Here is a 15,725-nt window from a genome sequence, read left to right as displayed (position 1 = left end):
AGTAGTTCACCTCACACTTCAATTGTTCTGTGCTTTAATATATTTTATTCTAATTGTCAAAGTCTCTATTAAGCAGTTTCTAGACAGCTTTGTCTCCTGTTGGCCTTACAGTGCCTTTCCAGAGAACCTGAATGGTAAGAGGAAGAGAGGACTTCAATACTCTTCACAAAGCTTCCTAGCCATTCAACAGATAATCAGAGGGAGTCTGCAACCCCCTTGTAAAGAGCATAAAATTTGTCAGAGTACACTGCTGTCCATAGCCAGCAACACTGTACAAAACAACATAGAAATGGTGCTATTGGAAAACTTTGCAAAGCTAACTAACATAATATTCTCCAAAGAATACCCGATTCTCAGGCTCACAGGAGTGATACACTGCATTCCTGTCACAGCCACTTAGCTTAGCTGGGTCCACTGCATCCCAAGAAATGTCAGCCCCATATGTAACCTACATGGTCCAAATTTGCCACACTGTTTTATTTTGGTGGGTGACAAGAATCAGGTGAAACTGGAAGTGAAAAGGTTTTCTGCACTTTGATTGTCCTCCCTCTCCTGAGGCACCAACTTGAAGCAATGATGCTGGGTTGGCACCTGTTCAATTTCCCCAAAATTCATGTGCAGAGACTAATTTACACCAAATTCAGATGTTTACCCCTTCAAACAAAAGGAAGGAAAAAACTGTTTCACTGGAATAATAAGCAGAACATTTTCCTCTCCCATCAAAATATTTTACATCATCAGTTCCCAAAAGAACACACTGGCAAAGAGTGGAAATGTTTAACAGTGAAATCCTGATCTGAGAATCTGTTCTGCTCCTCCCAGTTTTTAATACTAATCTTGTTCCAAGTAATAAAAATTTAACATGGCTAGCACTTCTGCAAGATGTTAATTAGTCACTTATGACTAAGTAAGCTACAGAATGCAGTATTTTACATAAACCACTAAACTTCTTACTCTTTGAATAAAAATAACTGGGATACAGCCCTATTTTCCAGCAAAGTCAAGATTTAAATTACCAAGGCTTTCAGTAGAAGGAAGAACAGGTCATGAAAGCAGAGTTATAAAATCAAGAACAGCAGGCATGAATGACTGTGAAAAACATACATTCAGTTCACAGAAAACTATCTCCCTTGCTGCTCAGCCAAGGAAACTGAGACATGGGACTGAACTAGACTGCTTCCTGCTTCTGCATAACTATCTTAATCGTCAGTGAACTTGTATAAATAACCAGCTTTATGTTTAATAACTGAGTCTGTTGGCAAGGATTAAACAAAGTGCAGTTCACTCAGTCTTAGCTGTTTTCATGCTGGTAACGAGTAAAAATAGTATTTGTAGTAAAAATAGTATTTGTAATAGTCAGATGACCACTGAATAAAGACAGGAAATGGCTTTTCACTCAGACAAACAGGCATTTTTTAAACCATTTTCTAGAGTTAAAAAATGCACTTGATAGACCACATAGATGAATCCCCAGGTCAATGATACAATTCCTTCTGTATTCTGGTATCATAAAAATAGCTAACTGTTTTTACTTATAAGGTACCTTTACTTACAAAAGCTCTCAGTACTCACCTCAGCTCCCAAGATAACATCACACCTACCCTTCAGAGGGAAAACTTGGGCAGTTTCACAGTATAATGCAGTGGTGCAATTTAGAGAAGGCAACAAAAGCACACTGTATCCACAAAGTTAAACTGTTAGTGGGATTCAACAACAGAGTAATTGGGTTTATTTCAGAGCTGGTGAAAGCATTCACACATGCATTGCTGCAGACAGATCACTGGAATGACTGAGCACAAGCAGTTAGATCTATTTGGCCATTCTGATCCTAAAGCAACAACTTAACTCTTCAAGCACATCATCATTCTTTCCTCTTGCTTCGTCCAGGGACAAAATTTGAACAGCTAAGAATTATGCCTTTGTGTGCTCCTTCTCCTCATCCCACAGACACAGTAACCACAGCATCTCCAGGCCACAAGGCAGGCAGCAGCCAGGGATCAGGCAGCTACCGATAACATGACCATGACAATCCGAGTTATTCCAAATGAATTCATCAGGAGAACAGAGAAGGCTGGATGTGGGATGCCACTCATGAATCCTAACATTTATGATCTGGATCAGCCAGTAATGAATAACCTTGCAAATTCTCAGTGCTGTTTCAATTAAAATAATGGAAGACTACAGGATACATCTAAAGTATCAACCTGTAACTAGTCCATACTGAACTGTCTCTTCAGCAATTAATACCTTTCATTATTTAAAGGAGAAGAGCATAGAGAGATATAAACTGCGCACACTACCTCCATGTTCTGACAACACCAGGCCACTACGAAGGCCCCTGCACAATGCACGAGTAACAAAAAGGAATATTCAGCCTCTAACATTCAGCTCATTTAGGAAGTTAGCTTTATGGGGAATTGAAAGAGAAATCCATATGTGTTACAGCTGACAAAGCATATCCAAACTTCATGTGAGATACAGGAAAAAACAATGTCTTTGGAGACTTCTGAAGCGAAGAACACTACAGACACAAATCATTAAACATGATATAATTAGAATGCAAACATTAAGCACGGCCTAGAGAACATACTGGCTTTAAACAAAAACTGCCTCTTTTAATGGAAGATATTTAATATGTACAAAACTATGGCCCAGAAACTGTTACTTAATAGGTTTGCTGCTTCTTTGGATATCCTAAACCCTAATTGTCGATGTTTTGTCAACAAATCTTTCACCTCTCAATCCATCTCTAAGGTGCCGCTAAAATGAGTAAATACAAGGCTTGCAAAATGAAAAATTATGATGCAGAAAGAAAGAAAGAAAGAAAGAAAACTCTTTTCTTGTGAAAACATGTCTCCTAGTTATATAGGATACTTGGCAGCTGATGGCAACACGTTTTGTAGCTTAAAAATCAAGGAAAAAATCTCCACAGACAGCCCTACAAGTGCATCCATGCGGATTTTAAAATACACTAGTTTACAGTGTTCCAACCCTTCTTCCAACACACCATATCAAATAAACAGTTTAGAAATATGCAAGTATATGAGGGAGGAATACCCCAGTATTGTCACTTTCCTAGGTTGGAGGAGGAGGGTCATGTCTGGAGGGTTTCAGTATGAAAAGTGCTGAATCCTTTCAATGCAAGTTACCCCCCAGCATTTTTGCCCTTCCATCCCCCCTTTTCTAGATGAATATCACTGCCTAAGTTATCTCCTACTGGAGATACTGAATTTGCCTAATTGAAGGCAATTTTTACCGTATTAACATTTTCTACAGTATTAAGCATCACTTTTTTTTCTAGGCATTCTGCAGTTTCAAAGATCTCCCTGTTTAGTGCCCTCTGAAAAATACTTGCCATTTTGGTCATCTGCCCTATATATACTTATGAAGGGTTGCACTCAGAAACAAACTCTGTAGCACACCAAATGTTTCCAACATCTTAAGAGTATCTGCAATGTGTAAGAAATTTCTCTCATGTAAGCAAATATCAATCAGTTCAGCAGCAACAATAAATTTGCTATGTCTCTCCCACATGTCCCACTCTCACCTAGTATAATTCTACAATACTATTTTAGATTATAGAATGCAATCCTGGATTGTCATGGAAAAACACTATATTTTTAGCAGTTTCAAGGGAATCAACAGTCCTCTGGAAATTTACATAACCAACTCTAGTAGAGATTACCAATCAGAACAACATTTATAATGCTATGAAGTCACAATTTTTGTCACCACACCCTATCAATGGATAGATGCCAAAAATGGTGGTTGCCAGCAAGATAAAAGGGCTGTAAAGTATATTCTGTTACCATGGAAATTATGGAACTTGGGGATGACTGATTTTTCTCTGCCCTCTCCATTCTCTCTCCCAGTAAGAAAGGCAGAGAAGGTACAACTACCCAAGCAAGGTCGTGTCTGTGGCAGTTAAGTTATTGGGGACTGTAGCCCATGTGGACTGCAGGAAGGGTTCACCAGGTTCTCACAAAGATTTAGCTGTAAAAAGCTATTAGGACTTGCAACTTTAATTCTCTTCATTTCAGCACCAAGAGTAGGAAAAATAGAATTGTATCAATGTTTTTTCCTGTTCTCACTGCTGGCATAATCAGTTGCACTGTGGGCTTCATGTCAGCAAAATAAGCTAAAAAAGCCATCCTAACATGAAAAACACAAATCTTAAGTACTTCAAAGCCCAGCATTGGGCAATTTTTTGTGAGTACTCTTCCAAAATCCACTTAACACTTCCGAAGTCTTCCAGTAGGAAAAAAACCCAAAGCATTTTATGCTGGTGTCATACATGCAAGGAATAACAAGGAAATTTATAGCTTGATTTTATGTTAAGGTGCATCTGCAGGCTTTCCTGCCCATCTTTGTAAACAAACAGTTATTCTTCATGATCATAGCTAAAGGGGTAAAGAAAAATTGCATCCAACAATTGTTACTGACAGATGGGATCTGAAGAAATTTAACACAGACTGTTAGTGTCCACGTTATTCAATTAAATTCAGACTTAACAGGTTAAAATATACCAGTATAACAAGACACATCGACAGTGACACAAGACATTTCTAGAAAGATGAAGCACAATTTTTAAAGTACGGGTAGGAAACTGGCCAACAAGGCCACAAAGGGTGGTGATCTGTGTTTTTTACTCATTGTGGCACCCAGTCACAGGTGTAGGGTGCCACAGTGAATGTTACTGAACCCCAAACTGCTCAACATTTCCATAAATTATCTAGATGGTAGGACTGAAAGCACCTCCATTGATGTGCTGTTGACACTAAACTGGGCGTCAAGGTGGAGACATCAGAAGCTGTCTTACAGTGAGATCTGGTCAGGCTACCGAGACCTGTATGAAGCTTAACAAAGACAAATGCAAAGTCTTGCACCTGGTCACAATGTCCGAAGGGCCCAGTAGGAGGCCTAGGATGCATGTGGCTGGGGAACAGTGCTGCTGAAAGGGACCTGGGGGTATTGGGGGACAACAAGCTAAACGTGAGTCAGCAGAGCACTGCTGCAGCAACAGGTATCATGTCCTGGGCTGCATCCTCAGGGGCATGACTAGCAGGGAGAGATGTGATTATCCCACTCTATTGAGTGCTTGTTGGGCCATGCCTGTAGTACTATGTTCAGTTCTGGTCCCCACCCTTCCAAAAAGACATGGACAGGCTGGAGAGGCTCTCAAGAAGGACTGGAGAGGATGAAAGAGCTCTGGTAAGACTGTAGGAGTTAAGTCTCTTCTTCATGGAGAAGGCTCAGAGAGACTTCATCACAGCATTCCAGTACTTAAGTACTTAAAGATGGCTACAAAGGATAGAGGTGCTCTCCTCCTCACCAGGTAGTACATGGAGAAAACACAGGGCAATGGGTAAAGTTGCACTGGGAGAGGTTTCAGTGTAAGAAAGACATGTTCTAGAGTGAGAACAATCAAATCACTGATACAATCTTGCCAGGGATGTGGTAGAGTCCTCATCACTGCAGATTTTCAAGAAAAGACTGGACAGCATGCTAGATGATCTCATGGAGGCTCCTGCTCCCAGAAAAGGTTGAACCAGATGCTCTTTTAAGGGCATCTCCAACCTGGGGTGCCTTCTTTGGTTCTGTGAAGCAATGCTCACTTTTCTGCACTGAGGGCAGAGTCAATTCTTTCTTGTATTTTTCCACTACAGTAACTATTTTTAAACTTGCGACTTAAATAAAATAACAGCTCTCTCCTCAAATTACTCCTGCCATCCCAGTAACACATACATTCAAGAAGAATTTGTTAACTTCAAGAAAAGGTGTGAGAAAAGATAGAAAAATCCTAGATAAATGCAGAAGGACAGTATCTCATGTACAGTCCTATCCACAGCTACCAGAACCAAGCAGTCAGTTATGTTGGCCATACAGCAGAGGAGAAAGAAAACTAATGGGGAAAAAGGAAAAAACTGTAATAATACTAGGACTAGGCCAATACCAGCAAAAGTACAAGCTACATCTAGAAACATTGCTACAATAAAGAAGTATGTAAGCAAAAGCCTACAAATATGACCCTCTCCTTCCAGAAGTGTTCTTCTGAATAACTCTGCTTCTGCTTGAGCAGCAGCATAAACCACTCAGAGTCCAGCATCATCATGCAGCTCTTGCTAATTTAAGAGGGGAAACAAAGTTGGTACTATGCTCCAATCTGTGTCAGAATAAAGAGGAATACGCAAAGTACTGAAGAGAAAGGGGGTGATTTCTTCAGTGCACTGTGTATACTTCATGCATTGTATCAGAATATTGCTCCCAACTTTCTTCACAGCTTTTTCTAGCACAATGCACAGCACATTCATCTTCAGAGACTCTATTCCTTGTGGTGCAATGAGATATCTTCCAGGATTACACAGGAATACTCTTACTAAGCCCAAGCATAGCATCATACACACTTTTTACTTTGGTAAGTTTATAGGAGTGTTGGACTTCTTAGTAATTCAGCTTTGTGCAAATTACTTTTAAGAACAATATTCAATTAGGATAAAGACTGGAGAGCCCCACGTACTTTCTCCTGAAGACAAAATGGATTACAGCATGACCTGTAAACCCATACCCTAAGATCTGTGCAAAGGATGAGATGACTCTAACACCATTACGCATAAAAGGAACAGTAAACAAAAATGGTTTCATCTCGGGAAGTAATTAATCGCAAAACCGATCTGATTTTTGATGAAGATACCTTGATTTAGTAGCTGCAGACCCTCTTCCTCCCTGGACTCTAGCTGAGAAGACGGAAAAATCAGCACAGGATTTTTTATGCCATAGTTTTGGTGATACTGTAATTGTAATCCTGGCTCTGAGACAGAAAACGTAAAGCAGACAGGATACAACTTTCAGAAGACTGCAGATGTTAATTTGCACTTTGAGTAAGGGGACGGACAGACGGACGGACGGACAGAAGGAAGGAAGGAAAAGAATGGAAAAGAGGCTAATACAAAGGTGGAAAGAATGTGCATGAAGGAAACTACACATGCAATGGAAGTAAGATAAGGAAAGTGGAGAAACTGGGCAAGTGAGAGGGTGGGGAAGAGCACTGGAGGGAGAGAGGGGAAGTTAGATGAGCAAAGGTTGGCATGAGAGGGAGATGACGTGGAGGTGAGGTGGAGAAAGAAGGGAGTGCAGAAAAAAGGGAGAGAGGGACAGATAGGAAGAGAGTGAGGTAAGGAAAAGAATGGATGGCTGTGGGTGACATGACAGTGAGTAGAGGGAGTGTGAGAGCAATGAGGGGACTGAGGGGAAAGGAGGAGAGGAGGAGAGAAAACGGGATTGAAAAAGAAGGCACTAAAGAGGAAGATACAAAGGTGTAGTGGAACAGAAATGGCAGAAGGAGCAAGCAAAGACAACAAGATATGCAAAGGAAAGAAGGAAAGTGAGAATGAGAATTTCAGAGACTTGGAAAGGAGCATGTGGGATAGACAGACTGACTGAGATCCAAAGAAACATAAATAGAAGCAGGGCAAAGAAAGCCAGAGTGGAATTGGGAGAGAAAAAAGATCAGACAGAAAAGAGTGAGAAAGGAATAAAGTCAATCAGGCAGAGGGGAAGAAAAGCAAAGGTAAGAGAGCAAGCATGGTGGAAAGGAGAGTAAGAGGGAAAGGGCAAGCATAGGCAGAGACTGACGGGGGAAACAAGAGTGAAGGACACAGAAAAGAGGTAGCAGGTAAGACAGCAAGCATGACATGAGGTAAAGAAGGAAAGTTGCATGAGGGAGACATAAAAATGCCCAGAACAGCAAGAAATAGAAGCAAAAGAGGATGTGCACAGGAGAGAGGAAAGCCCTCACATGCAAGAAGAGGCAAAGAGCTTGACAAAAAGAAGAAAGAGGCACAACAGAGAGGGAGCACAAGAAAGAAAAAGAGGAAAAGTGCATGTAAGAGAAAGGGACAGCATGTGTATGTGCAAGAAAGTGCTCAAAATTAATGAAAAGAACACACAAGAGAGCAGAATTACACAAAATCTGTAAGAAACTATAAAGCAGACACAAGAGAGTCAGAGAGAGCATGCATAAGAGGGGAACAATGCAAGACAGAAAGTACAAGAGGTAAACATGAGATACAAGGAAACTCTGACACAGAGGAAGCATGTAAGAAGGGAAAGTGAGACTGTTAACAAAAGAAAGTGGAAGGCAGACAAAAAGCGAGACATCTGGCATGTAACACATGCGAAGTACAGGGGAAGGTGCAGACAGAGCAGGGAAACAGGCAAAGGAAAAAGGGAAAGCATGATGAGACAGCAATTGTAAGAAGGCATGTGACAGAGAAAGGATAAATGTGCCTTAGAGAAAGAAATCATAAGAAGAAAGTGCAGGAAAGCACATCAATGAGCAAGCGATGGTGCAGGAGAGAGGACATGTATTGTGTGCCAAGGAGGAAGGAAAAGCTCACACCTTAAAAGAATCCTGCATGACAGAAAAGTGGTTAGAAGAGAGAAAGCGGAAAAGAGAAATCAAGAAATTATTGGAAAGTGTCAAGAGGGTCTGAGAGAGGAAGAGATGCACAGGACAGAGGTAAAGCACATAAGAGAGGACAGGAAACCTTTCATTACAGGAAAGTAGAGAAAGGATGCAACAGGGACTGAAATAGGATCAGACAGACATTGAATCAAGAAGGAAACTATGTGAGAGGGGAAATAGGCACAAGAGGGAAACATATGTTGAATGAGAGACACCAAGAGAACGCAAAAGTGATAAATATCCACAGGAGAGACAAGCAAGGCTTGAGCAAACAAGGTAAAGTGTGTATGAGAAAGTGAAAGAGCCTATCAGAGAGGGAATGTGCACGATAGAGCAAGAAACCGAGGAAGGGAAGGCACATGAGAGAAGTATGAAAAGTATGAGGGAAGATGAAAAACATCAGGGAAAAAGAGGGAAAGCATACCAGCATACTGAATGTGTCTGTGGGTGTGTGCATATGGGGAAGCAAGAGAGAAAATGAGAGTGTGCACAAGAGAGAGGAAAGGTGCAATGGAAAGAATGAAATGGTGGCAGAGGGGAAAGGCGGGGGGAAATGGATGAAAAAATGAGAGGGAATTTATGTATAGAAAAAACAAGATATTTTTATTAGGAATACACATGTGGAAGATCACAAGCATGTGACAGAACAGGAAAGTACACAAGTGAGAGGGGAAGTTACCAAGTCAGCACAGGGAGGAAGGAAAACAGCTGCATAAGGGAGGGAAACTATGCCCAAGAGAGGGAAAGTAAAAGCGAGAGGATAAAAATAATCAATAGAGAGAAAGCAGAAGGCTGTGAGGTGGAGAAAGTATACCAAAGAGGAAAAATACATGCAGAAGAAGGGAGACGTGCTATAGAGAGAGAAGAAAGGCATGGATGCAAGGGAGTGGAAACTTGAGAGATGAGGAAACCAACAACAGAGTATGAGGCAAAGAGGGAGTGGAAGTATAAACAAGGGAGAAAAGTGTACAAGGGCATGGAAGGAAAACTGCAGTAGACAAAAGGAAAAGTACCTGCAACAAAGTAAAGGCATGAGAGAGGGAGTATTCTAGGAACTGAAAACATTAACTAAAAGGAAAGCATAAAAAATGAACAGGCATGGAATGTGTAAAAGAGGGACAGAAGGCACGAGGAAAGAGGAGAAGAGGGGAAGTGAAAGAGCAAGTGAAAGCATGGGGAAGAAAGGGGCAGTGGGCATGAACTTAGAAAAGTACAAGCAAGAGAGATTGGGATATTGTTCAACCGAAACTAAACATGGTAAAGGGAAAGCATTAAAGACAATGAAGCATAAAAGAGAAACAAAATGTGTGAGAGAACCCACAAGAAAAGGAAAAAAAAAAGTAATGAGTGCAGTAGTGATAAGGAAGAGCATATGCAGAAGAGTAGGAGCCAAGGAAAGCATGGTAGAAGGGGAAGCCCTGTGAGGCAAGTGCGAGAACGCAAGCAAGCGATAGAGGGAAGTGTGTGAAAAAGTAAAAGAGGGTAAGAGTGTGAGAGATGTCTGATAGGAGGAGCCAAAGGTACAGTGGGTGGGAGGGAAAGGATGTCCAGAGGGGGGTGAAGGGAGTGCAAGGGAGAGGGAAAGACCCGAAGACAGACAGACGGGGAAGGAGCATGTGGGTGTGACACAACCTGTGTATGCCAGTGAGTGCCAAGGTGCGTGAGAGGCAAGAGTAGGGAAGCAAGAGAGGGAGTGTTACGGCGAGTTTTGGAGGGGAAGTGAGGGGGCATCACGATGAATAAAATTGTGGAGGAGAGGAACACAAAGAGAGAGGGAACTAGCAAGCAGACAGTGAGAGGAGTGCTACTGAGTGAGAGACACACAGGAAGCACAACCAAGAGTGACAGCATGTGCAGGGGGTAAAGTGCAAGTGAGTTACATGAAGCACGCAAGGGAAAAAACTACAAGATGGCAAAGTGAGAGAGCATGGTAGGGGGAAGAGTGTGGGAAAGATGGGGAAAAACAGGAAAGCATGTGAGAGAGGGAAGGAAAACAGGAGGATGAGAAAGAAATAAAGAAGGGAGAAGAGGAAGCAAGTAGAGATAATAAAAGATCAAAAGAGGCAGCATGAGAGAAAGGGAGGAAAGGAGGACAGGAAATTGAGAGTATGAGTAAGAGAGGAAGTGCAAGTAGAAGAGAGAAGAACTGTGTGCCTTGTACAGCAATGCAAGAAAGCGGGGCAGCAGAAGAGCAAAACAACAGAGAGGGCAAGGGTGTGCAAGAGAAAGATGACACACAATTGAGCGAAGGCATGGAAGTGAGAGATAGCAAGCAAGAGAAGGAGTCAAAGTGCATCCAAGAGAGAGAAAATGCACATTCAAAAGAGAGGACATGAACATCCAGGACAGCAGTAAGGGCATATGGCAGAGAGGGAAACATACTGTGAGAGATGTAAAGCTAGAGGAAGTGTGAAAGGCAGCAAGTGGGACAAGGACAGAGAGCAATAGAGACGTAGCAAGCTAGAGGGGGAAAGCATTACCCAGAGACTAGAAGCGTAAACAAGAAGGAAATCCAAGAAAGAGAAAAAATGTGAGAAAGGTGGGAAAGCATGAGAGAGAAGGCTAGTGAGAGAGAGTGATTTGACGTGAGATAAAAAAGGAAACAGTAAAGCACAGGGGAAAGAAAAAGCATGCAAGGGAAGCGACGTATTAGAGAGTGAGCACGAAGTGCATGCCCAAGACAAAAAAAACACATGCCAGACAATAAAACTGAATGACAACAGGAAGGCAGATGTGCATGAGAGAGGGAGTATGAAGATGGGAAAAGGGTGTGAGAAAGTGCGAGGTGAGGAGAACATGACATCAGTTAACCACGGTAAGTTCAGGGGAAGCACATGACAGAGAGAGGCATGGCAGGTGAAAGGGAAGCAAATCGTGTGCTGCTGGGAAAGTGTGTAAGAAAGACGAGGCAAGTGACAGAGAGGGTGGGAGTTGAAGAAAGAGAGAGGTAAGGGGGAACTGAGGACAATAAGAAAGAGGGAATGACGAGAGAGAAAGCTAGAGAAAAAGAGAAGGAGCAAGATAGAGGGATAGTGACAGCAAGAGGGAGGGAACAATGACACTAGACAAGACACCACAAGTGGCATTGGAAGTGCAAACACGAAGGGTAATTTTGTGAGATAGAAAGCATCCAAGAGAGAGAGGAAGACATAGAAATGAAGAACAGTAATACACGTGAGCGAGGGGAGTGCCAGAGAATAAGAACAGCAAGCAAGGAAAAGCATGCATTGGAGATACTGTAGGCATGACAGGCAGAATTCATGTGAGAGGGGAAACACACGAGAGTGAGGAGGATGCATGTGAGAGAGACAGACAGGCACAAGGTCCACCACACAAGGGTAAAGGGCACAACAGAGAGAAGAAAAGGGTGTGGGAAGCCTGTGAAAGGGAAACTGTGAGGAAAAAGAAGTGCAGAAGAGGGAAAGAGGCAAAGTACAAGAAAGGCAAAGCAAACAGGAATACCAGGAGGTGAAGGGAGGAAAAGAACAGGTAAAAGTGGAAGCAAGAGGAAAATGAAATCAAAAGAGAGAAGTGTGTGAAAGAGGGATGAAGTACATGAGAGAGGGGGATGCGAGATGAAGAGATTAGAACAACAGACACTGAGACAAGGAAGCACCTGAGAAAGAGTAAATATACAGGACAGCAAAGGCAAAAGAAAAATGCCAAATGAGAGAGGCAAAGTGAAAGTGAGAGGGAAAACACTAGAAAGAGTGAGGTAAGGCCTCTGAGAAAGAAGACAGAGAGGTGAGATTCATGAGAGAGACATGCAGATGGGATGATGGAGACATGTGAAGTGTGCCAGTTAGAAAGGGAATATATGTAGGACAATGAAGGGAGAGAAGACAGGTGGAGGGAAAGGAGGAGTGCTGGTGAGCACTGGGGGGGGGAAAGGAACCAGAGAGAGCGTGGCAACAGATGCAAAGCAGGAGAGAAAGAAGAAAAGCACATGTAAGAGACTGAAAGCACAGGCGAGAGGGAAATCACATCAGGAATGCAGGAGCAAGCAGGAAATCATATCAGAGAGAGGGCAAGTATGCCAGAGAATGCAACTGCATGAGAGAGAGGCGAAGCAAACCCAAAAGAGCAGGGAAGCATCTGAATGAGGCAAGGCAGGAGCACAGCAGGCAAAGTGCATACAAGAGATGAATCATGTCAGATGGGGTGACCAAGACAGGGGGAATGCTTGAGAGAGAAATCTGTGAGGAAAGGGGAAAACAAGCACATCGAAGAGGAAAAGCATGCCTGAGGCTAATGGGCAAATGATAGAGATGAAAAGAAAGGGATAACAAGGAGAAAAGACAAGGATACTTAGAGAGAAGTAAGGCTAGCAAGCAATGGGAAGAGATGGCAAGCAACAGGAGTAGGGGAAGTATGAGCAAGAGACTGTAAGCATGAGCAAGAGGAAAAGCACACTCATCAAAGTAGAAAAATGTGTCTGAGGTAGAAAAGCACCCAAAGGGGAGGAAAGAATGACAGAGAGAAGTAAGAGTGGGAAGAAGGAAGTGCAAAAGAAAGTAACAGCACTCAAGAAACGCAAAGCATGTGAGAGAGGGGACAAAGGACATGTCAGAAGCAGTGTGAGAGAGGCAAAGAAAGTAAAGAAGGAAGACCATGTGAGAGAGTGAATGCAAAAGGGAAAATGCCTGAGATGGAGTAAAGGGTAAAGAGAGACACAGAGTGGGAATATCAAAGGAGGGACAGAGTGAGGGGGAAGGGAGGGGAGGAAAAAGAAACAAGAGATTGAAAGGGGGAAAGTGAGAGAAAGAAGGGGGTTGAGAAAGAAGGATTGTGGGAGAGGGGGATAGCATGAAAGAAGGTGGGGAAGCACAAGAGGCAAAATATGAGAGAGGCAAGGTACTAGCAGGAGAGAAAGGGATTGTGCAATAGAAAGCATGTTAGGGAGAGGAAGAGAGAGGAATAAGCAAGGGCAAGAGAAAGAAGAAGCACATGCAAGGCTGGGAAACTACAAAGAGATGCAAAGTGCATATGACAGAAAAAAAGCACCTGAAAGAGGGTAAGCTAAGAGAGAAGAAAGCAGACAACTTTGGGAAAGTATGGGAAAGGGAGCAAAAATAAGCCAGGGGAAAGATTATACAGTTGAAAGGTAAGCCAGAGACACAGAGAGAGCAAATGAGGGGGGTAGTAAGAAAAAATAAAAATAAAAGGAAAATAAATCAAGCTGGGAGAGAGAGAAGAGTGTGGGGGAGAAAGGAAGAGAGTGGGTGAAGGGGGGAAGCAAAACAGATATATGGATATAACGGTTATATATAAGGGTTAGCAAGGACTCATGCAAGAAAGGGAAGCACAAAGGAAAATCACCAAGTACAGGAAGCATGAGCAAAAGGAAAACTGAAAGCAGGAGATAGGAAAATTGTGGAACAGGGAGAAAGCATGCAACACGAGGAAAGTGAGACTGGGCACGCAAGGCAGAGAAAGACAAAGCAAAAGAGTGAGAAGGAAATGAGAAAAAGAAACATACAAGAGAATCAAAGCACATGAGACGCAAAAGGAAAGCATAAGAGAGTGTTAAAAGTATGTGCAAGAAAGTGACAATGCAGCCAAGAGACACACGGATAGTGCGGGGCATGCATGATAATGGACCAAAGAGAGGGCAAGACATGAGAAAGGGAGACTAAAAGTATAAATGAGGACAATAAAGGACGTTTCAGAGATGGAAAAGTATGCAAGGGATGAGAAAAACTTAAGACTGAGCAGCAGAGCAAAAGAGGGAGAGGGAAAGTGAAGCAGAACAAGGAAGAAAAATGCAAAAAACAGGAAAGACAAAATGGGGGGAAGAGTGTGTCCAAGGGAGAAGACAAGCGAAGGGAAGGGGGTCAAGAGAAGGAAAGTGCATGGAGATACAAAAACACACACCACGATGATGCAACATTCAGAGAGGCAGGTAACATGAGAGAGAAGTGAGCCACCTATGAGAAAGGGAATGTGTGTCACTGAGAGGTACAACAGGAGGGGAAAACATGAAAGGGAGCAGAAGCACAAGTAAAGGTGAGCTAGCTGGAATGCGTGCATGGAAGAGAGGAGAGAAAATATGCAAGACAGGGAGAAAGTGAGAAACCATGAGAAAATAAGCATGCTAGAGGGAGTGCTGGTGAGTGTGAGTGCCTCAGGGAGATGAGGAAAGCAGGACAGAGAAGAAAAGCAAAAGCAGGAGGGAAAGCTTGCCAGAGAGTGGGAAAGTATGTCCAATAGAATGGCAAAGCACATCCAAAAGAGAGGGAAAATGTGTCTGAGACAAATGGAAGGCTCAGGAGAGAGTAAACAAGAGAGGGAGGAAGTGAGCAATTGAGAATGAAATAGTGAACAGAGGACAAATAAGAAGCCACAAGCATGAGTGTGAGAGCATGCACAAGAAAGCAGAAAATTCTCAGTGATGGAATAGCACGTGAGTCACAGGCAAAGACAGTTTGAGAGAGAGGTACAAGGAGGCAGGGGAACAAGGCAGTTGAAGACAGAAAACCAGGCAAAACAAAGTGGGTAGGAAGGCCAAGGGATGGGGAAAGGGAATGAGAAGATGAAAGGGAAAGAGAGAAAAAAGGGAAACATGAGAGAGGGACAGCAACAGATAGTAAGGAATAGCACAAGAACAAGAAAGCGCAAGTCTGAAAGTGCAAGTAAAAGAGGAAAACAGCCAATGCAGGAACACATTAGAGAAAGAGGAAAAACCTATTCGAGAGAAGGAAAGCACACCTCAGAAAGAAGGGGAATTTGGAGACAGAAGAGAGAAAAATACATAGGTAAAGTGAGAGAAAAAGAAAGAGAAGTCCATGGGATGACAACAGGGAAGAAAAGTGAGGAACACAGAAAAAATAGAGAAGAAACATACAAGAGCATGAATGTTCACAAGAACATAAGAGAAAAGGAAACCAAGAGAAAAACAACATGTGTGTGAAAGGCAACATCTGTGAGAGAAAGCAGGTGTGTTTAAAGTTGTAGGAGAGGGGAGGGGTCTGTGAAAGAGAAGGCCGATCAGAATGGGAGAGAAAGCACACCTACAAGAAGGAGACAGAGTTTCTGTGAGAAAGGGGTGACATGGCCAAGAGGGAGGCAAAGGTTGAGAGGTCAGAGGGAACTGACTGGAAAAAGCACACTGCTAAGAGAGAAAACAGGGAGGGAGAGAGACAAGCGGAAGGGCAGAGAGTTGTCCAGAGAAAGCCTAAGACAAGAGAGACAAAGGCAAAAGCTACACAAAGAGAAGAAAAATAAGAGTGAGACTGGGAGGTCATTTGTGAGGAGGGGAGGG

At 42.7% G+C, this 15,725-nt stretch overlaps 1 protein-coding gene across 4 annotated transcripts in view; it reads right to left on the bottom strand.

Annotated features, from left to right (window-relative positions):
* PIGG (phosphatidylinositol glycan anchor biosynthesis class G) overlaps nucleotides 1-15,725 on the bottom strand; it is an 85,723-nt gene that overhangs the window by 1,909 nt on the left and 68,089 nt on the right. The window lies entirely within an intron of this gene.

Source organism: Corvus kubaryi, unplaced genomic scaffold (genome assembly GCF_017639235.1).
Source record: "Corvus kubaryi isolate FWS band 111438036 unplaced genomic scaffold, C.kubaryi_AGA036_p1.0 37249, whole genome shotgun sequence".
Lineage (NCBI taxonomy): Eukaryota > Metazoa > Chordata > Aves > Passeriformes > Corvidae > Corvus > Corvus kubaryi.
This window is presented reverse-complemented; position numbering and strand designations above follow the sequence as displayed.